Source organism: Alosa alosa, chromosome 14 (genome assembly GCF_017589495.1).
Source record: "Alosa alosa isolate M-15738 ecotype Scorff River chromosome 14, AALO_Geno_1.1, whole genome shotgun sequence".
Taxonomy (NCBI): Eukaryota; Metazoa; Chordata; class Actinopteri; order Clupeiformes; family Clupeidae; genus Alosa; species Alosa alosa.
This window is the reverse complement of record NC_063202.1, coordinates 26,371,126-26,378,008: the sequence shown is the minus strand read 5'-3', so window position 1 is coordinate 26,378,008 and position 6,883 is coordinate 26,371,126. Positions and strand designations below refer to the sequence as shown.

At 38.8% G+C, this 6,883-nt stretch overlaps 1 long non-coding RNA gene across 1 annotated transcript; it reads right to left on the bottom strand.

Moving 5' to 3' along the window:
• Nucleotides 1-2,381: 2,381 nt before the first annotated feature.
• LOC125307045 lies at nt 2,382-4,382 on the bottom strand. The gene is made up of 4 exons (XR_007195643.1): nt 4,341-4,382; nt 3,931-4,065; nt 2,612-2,745; nt 2,382-2,489 (listed from the first exon to the last, which is right to left on the bottom strand). It is a non-coding gene; the product is annotated as an uncharacterized LOC125307045 (long non-coding RNA).
• Nucleotides 4,383-6,883: the final 2,501 nt, after the last annotated feature.

Sequence of the window (6,883 nt, the reverse complement as noted above, 5' to 3'; positions counted from 1 at the left end):
TACTCATATGTCGTTCACTTACAAATATATTCCAGAGGTATGAAATATTCCACAGTTGCTGTCTTTCAATTACGAAACTATTCTGCCATTACAAATCTCTGCTGCTCGCACAAGTATTTTCTACAAGTATACAAATCATTTTGAGACTGTTCTGGCGCTTCCTGTTGAATAATCAATGGCGATCCTCAGGATTGGCTAGCCAACCATGAATCTCAGTTCACTAACCAATCACAGAGCAGGAGCAGCGCCGTCGTCGTGGCTAGTTGTGTGGGTGCAACCAAACTTGGAGTCTACGCTTGGAGCACGCTAGCAGAGAATGTCTAATTAAGGAACGGGCTCCGATGCTAGTTTCCTATATTCCTTGAGGTACATTGATAGTTAATACAGCCAGTGTATCTGATACACGGGGCAAGTCGTTAACAAAATGTTTCCCCTCTCTATCGGCAGTTATCTTTCTGGCTGTTCCTAGGTAGTTAAGTTATCAATTTATTTACATTTCAAATGGGCGACTTCAGCTATGTTAATTACAGTCATCGTTTTACATTTCTGATGGTTTGTTAACTTTGATAATTTGCCAACTGTACCTGTGCAGATAAGCTACTACAAATACAATCATGCTTTTCCAGAATGCTCTCTTTCTACATAGTGTTTCAGTGTGCATGTAAATATGCATCGTTGTTTTTGTCTATTCATGTAGCCTAAGCCAGTGTTTCTCAAAGTGTGGTTCATGAGCTGGCATGCTAAAATATAATAGGCCTATAGATGATTTGTTTTGCGATGTTGAACAACTTTTATGTAAATCCAAACAGTTCTGTAACACTGCCTATGTAAGCTACGCCAGTTTAAATCATGAATCCTCTGACAACAAGCAAGGTAATAAGCAATGAGTAGGCCTATTTTTTTTTTTTGTTTAGCTAGGTGGTCTGTGAGTTTTTTTTTTTATTTATTGGTTAAGTGGTCCTTGTTCTGAAAAGGTTTGAGAAACACTGATGTAATATCTCTTATCAAGGGCCTTCAAGATCACTCCACTGGATCACTGGACCATTATCTACATCAGCATGGAGAACATGTAGCCTACCACTGAATAGAAAATACATCTCCTTCCCTCCTATATTTGTTCTTTAAAATGTGTTTCTTAGGTCTATTGTATTCTAGTCTTTGAACACCATTATTGTAGACTTCTCCCCTGTCCTGTCTGATAAATTTAAAACTGCATTTTTAAATATTATTCCCTAATGCTGGGATATGTGAACTTTAATAAATAATTTTATTCATTAGGCTTACGTTTTTATCCAAAGCAACTTAGACATCAATTCTTACCAGAGCCAGTTTCTCAGAGCAAGTTGGGGATAGGTGCCTTGTGGCAGCTGAGAAACAAAATCACAACTTTTCTGGCTACTGTATATGGTGCACACATTGTAGTTAAATATACAACTAGGAAAAATAGCAATCGTCATACAGTTTCTCATTGCATAGTTTATTCATTGAACAACTGGAACTCTGGTCACCGTCTGAAACACTGAAATTGTTGACTATACTGCATTGAACTTGCAGAAAACAACACTAGATCAAGCCAAAACCATAATTGCTTTATTTCAGCGCTGCATTCATAGCTTCTTTGAAGGTGTCATACATTCTTGTCCCTAGGGGGAGTACAGTCGGCATTGCCCCTGCCAACAGACCATCCCGTCCAGAAGACCACAAGGTCTTTCAATGTCTCTAAAGAACCTGTAAGAATTAAAAGACAATATCAGAAAATACTTTTAGTAGTAGTTCGTTTGTTATACAATGCTAGCCTGGTTAGCGCTTCAGACTTGTAACCGGAGGGTTGCCGCTTTGAGTCCCGACCAGTAGGCACGGCTGAAGTGCCCTTGACCAGGCACCTAACCCCTCACTGTTCCCCGAGCGCCGCTGTTGTTGCTGGCAGCTCACTGTGCCTGGATTAGTGTGTGCTTCACCTCACTGTGTGCTGAGTGTGTTTCACTAATTCACGGATTGGGATACATGCATAGACCAAATTTCCCTCAAGGGATCAAAAGAGTATATATACTTATACTATATACTATATACTTATAATACCACAAGAAAATAATATTTGTGATTTACTGAACAAAGTTATAACATTTCATACATCTGTGATTCCTGGGAGCTAACAAATGTGGAGGGCACTGTAAGCTATATTACTGAATAGAGTGTATGGCAAATGTAGTCATCACAATCACAAAAGATACTTTTGAAAAAATACTTTCACATATTTTTCAGTCTGCGAGTGGTTCAAGTACAGATCTCTCATCAAATCCAAATCACTCTGATCAGCCAGGTTTCAAAATCTGGGGGATCTTAGGAAATATTTGTCATACCACTTACAGCGTATTGTCTGAGGTAGGCACGGCAACGTATTGTCTGAGGTAGGCTGTGACACGGCAGTCTTCCATTTCATCTTCATCAACCTCCGCCTCATCTGGTCAAACCACTCTTTTCAAAATCATCTGCAACAAAAACAGTGTGCCCTGTTTGTTTTCCTCCATTTACAAATTTACCTTTGCAAAAAGAATGTGAGAGGATGTGTCATGCTTGCCATGTTTAAATTGCCATGCTTGAACATTAATACCTTAGGATCCATCAGAGATGAGACACCTTGTGGGAACAGAACTCTAGCCAGTTCTGGCCGTTCTGTTATCATTGGGAGCACCCCAGTATCCTGTAGCCCTCTTTTAAGGCCTGTTTTTCCCGTCTGCCTATGACCTGTTAAACGTATCATAACAACAATATTTTAACCTTATGAAGAACACCTACCCTCCTTCCCCCAACATTCTAAATCCCATATTGCTATGAAGCATAGATACGTTATACACCATTTGGAAGCTTGGACACTTGGGAATCCATACATCATAACCTTTTTCATGTCATCTGTATAGTGCTTTTGATTTTACTCATTTTGAGTAGGCCTAAACTGTTCGCCAAAGGCCATCATCTCTGGCCCCAGGTTGATAAAAACAAAAGCAAGCTCTGATTTAGCCTAGTCTACTGTATGACTTCAACGAGGTGATCTTCAGTTTCGTTCTGCTTACAGTATCTCACTGCCACTGCAACGCCTTTGAATGCACTCCACTGCCCTGTTTACAAATGCTACAGTGGACTTAAACTGCCACCTTGTGGCGATAAGTTGTAATACATTTCACACAGCTGCATGAATCACAGAAAACGCGAAAGAAGTGGCCACTTCTGAATGGGACCCATTTTTTTTTTAAATGTGCTTCATAAACATACAATCCTGCACTGTGAAAACAAAAAACATCTTAATATACTTCTCCCTTCACCCAAATACAATAATGAAGGTGAAAGGAAGTTATTAAGCCTTAATGGTGCTTCCTAAAGGGGGTATTGTCAAACCTGCTACTAAAATTACAGCATGAAGAAAGTCAAGGACACGCATGCCAGCTTCCACTCATCCCAGTATTAGATGATTGGTCTTAAATGAAAATGTATTGGCTGTGTTATTTCTTTTTTGTGGGATGTCCAATTTATATGTAGAAATGCACATTTGCAAAGGTGACTTAGTATGTTGTCGTAAAAGAGGCTCTCCTTTGATTTTGCACTGCCAATGTGTCTCTTGTGAGAAAAATAGTGAGGATTACTGGTGTAGGTCCATGATTTATTTTATAATTAATTAATGATTATAAGCATGAGGCTCTGCAGTCTCCTCTTTTGTTTTAAATATATATAAATCAACACTTAATACTATTTTTACAGTACAAAACAACTGTATTCTGGTATCTAATAGTTTGTGAGGGGAAAAATATGTAAAAACTGTCAGTGAAGTTTATTTTAGCAGGACAGCAGGACTCAATGGCACCTTCTGAAAGTATTCTAAAAACAGGAGTAATGTTTGTACTTATTTTGCACAAAAAACAAACAGACTTTGCTTACCTCTTCTGGAAATGGCATGTGAGTACTCAGTGAACTAGGCTCAACTCACTGGTACAGAGGAACTCTAAATAGTCCAGGTCCAGAGGCTGCCTTTGAAGAGCCTGTTCCAGTCTGGTTTTCAGCCTCTCTAATAACCTGCCAGTGTAGAGTAACTATACATTTATCATAGATAATGATCGATCACTCACAGGAACCAACAAAAACGTTTGAAAATAAACTGACTTTTAGATAGATAGAAGATAGAATAGTAGTGATTTCTCTTTAACTTTTACAAAATATAAAACATACACATCCGAGGATGTTGTTTTAAGTAGGAATACTGCCGTCAACAAGTTCAAAAGGTATGCTTTTTGAAACACATCGGGCGGCGACCTATTTTCATAGACAGTAAAATATATTTTATGACCCACCTGTGCTTCAGAAGGAGGCAGCACTGGGGATCCATAAGAAACTGCTTACACAGAAGAAATAGATACATAGACAGATTAATATGATTGTCTACCAATGCCCAGCACTGTATTTCTGTATTATTTATTTTGTACCTTATGATCAGTCATGAAGAACCATCAGAAAATGCCAACATAGCCTAGCTGATGTTGACACCAGTTGGTATGTTGTCACACATATCAATGGATACTTATTATTAACTTATAACTAACTCCAGAGTAATCTGTTGAGCATCAAACCTACTACGGTTTTTCTGCAGTACAGAGTTTCTGTTGCCTACTATAAGAGTTCGTCAAATCCGAAGTAGCACCTCACAATCTGGAGGTAGACCTGGCATACATGCCTAATGGTTAGCACACCTCTTGATAATAATGCTAGCCGCCTGCCTCGTTTTGCTGAGCCTACCTTATGACCGACTGACAAACTCCCTTAAAACTTTGACCGCATTTGTTACAAACTTGAAACAAAATGTCTTCAAAAGTATGTTGAGTGTTGTTATTTATTTCCATCCACACACTACATTTCCGTTAGCACTTGTATGCTGCTTAAACTGACAGACTGATTGAGTGGGATTTGGCTAACTAGCGGTAGCTTGCTATATATAATAGTTATTTGTCTGTTGCCCACATTAGTTGCCATTGATTGATCTCACCTCGTTGCCCCGTATATCAGGTACACTGGCTGTATTAACAAGGAATAGTGGACATAGAACATGTCTGTGTGGTGTAGGTTACCAACATGCTTCAAGGAATACAGGAAAATAGCGTGCTCCAAGCATAGACTCCAGGTTTGGTTGCACCCACAGACAACGACGGCGCTGCTCCTGTTCTGTGATTGGTTAGTGAACTGAGATTCATGGTTGGCTAGCCAAACCTGAGGATCGCCATTGGCTATTCAACAGGAAGCGCCAGAACAGTCTCAAAATGATTTGTATACTTGTAGAAAATACTTGTGAGAGCAGCAGAGATTTGTAATGGCAGAATAGTTTCGTAATTGAAAGACAGCAACTGTGGAATATTTCATACCTGTGGAATATATTTGTAAGTGAACGACATATGAGTAATACTTAAAATTGTTCGTGTTATTTTTTTGTTAAATCACAAATCATTTTTACAGTTACAAATCCTGTTACACACACACACAATACATATGAGACGCTTCTCATCCCTAAGGTGGTGCAAAGGTCTGTACACCTGTAGAAAAGATTTGTAACTGTAGAGCAGCTTTTTGTGCGTAGAATATTGATGTGTAATTGTAGAATATATTTGTAATTGTAAAATATTTTTAACTGTAGGATGATTTGTAGCTGTAAAACCGATCCGTACCCGTAGAATAGATTTGTAACTGTAGGGCATATTTGTGATATTGACAATTACTTGTACAGATCATTTTTACAGTTACAAATAATTTCTACACTTTCAAAACGTGATACACACATACAAAACTTTTGAGTCTAATATTCTTCCATATCTGTCACAATGAAATGGTTTATTAGGATGCAATGGGCGTTCTTTCTTTCGCAGCCCTCCAGTCAGTTGTCCACCAGGCAAACATATATTACAAATTTACATAAACAAAATTCAAAACAACTTGAGAGTATTTTGGATAAAAACAGATGTACAGAGCTATCCTAAACAAAACAAGTTCCAGCATTCTTTCAAACAACATCTCTCCAGTCACTCACACCTGCATGGACTAAATTGCATGCACTACTAATTAATTTAAATCTGCCTGTGAGCCAGGATGACATCTCCTGAGCAGCTGTTGCCTAGAAACCAGACAATGACAAACTATGTATGCACTATGCGTGTGTGTACAAATATAAAATATAAATATAAATGTACAGAATTGAAAATACTTCTGTGCTATGAATGGTAGATTTTGCTTAATACATTTTCTAAATTCATTACAGAATGCAGTAAACAAATCACTTTTAAAAACAGCAATACAGAATCCAATGATTGCTGCACTCAGAGTGTTCCCTCACCTGGCCTTTTCCATCAGAGAGATATCTGAATTGGTCCCGGTTGTGGTATGCTCTGACCCAAGAAGTAGGAAAGTGACGCCACACAATAGAGAGATACCTACAAAGCCTCAGCACTTATTCTCTGGGCATTTATTCACTCCAAGAATGCGGAATAGACACTAAGTCATGCATTTTTAAACAACATCCTTCTGAAACACACACAGGATGGTGACCTCTGCTGTACTTTTTATAGCACTGATGTTTGGCAGTTCACCCCTGAATACCTTATGGCTTTAGTTGAGCTACTTCAGGAGAAAAGAATGCATTTACAAAGCCATAATGCAAATCTATACATACGACAGAGGAGCTGGACAAAGTCTCTCTAGTTCAGATGTACATACAGTGCACAGGCAGCTCGGTTGGACACATTTTCTGGCTGGCTGGCAGGAAGTGAAAAGAGCAGTGGGCCGCGCACATAGCGCTGCAGCTCACGCGAGCAGAAAAGGGGCTTACACATCTGTCTCTAAAAGCCTTTGAAAT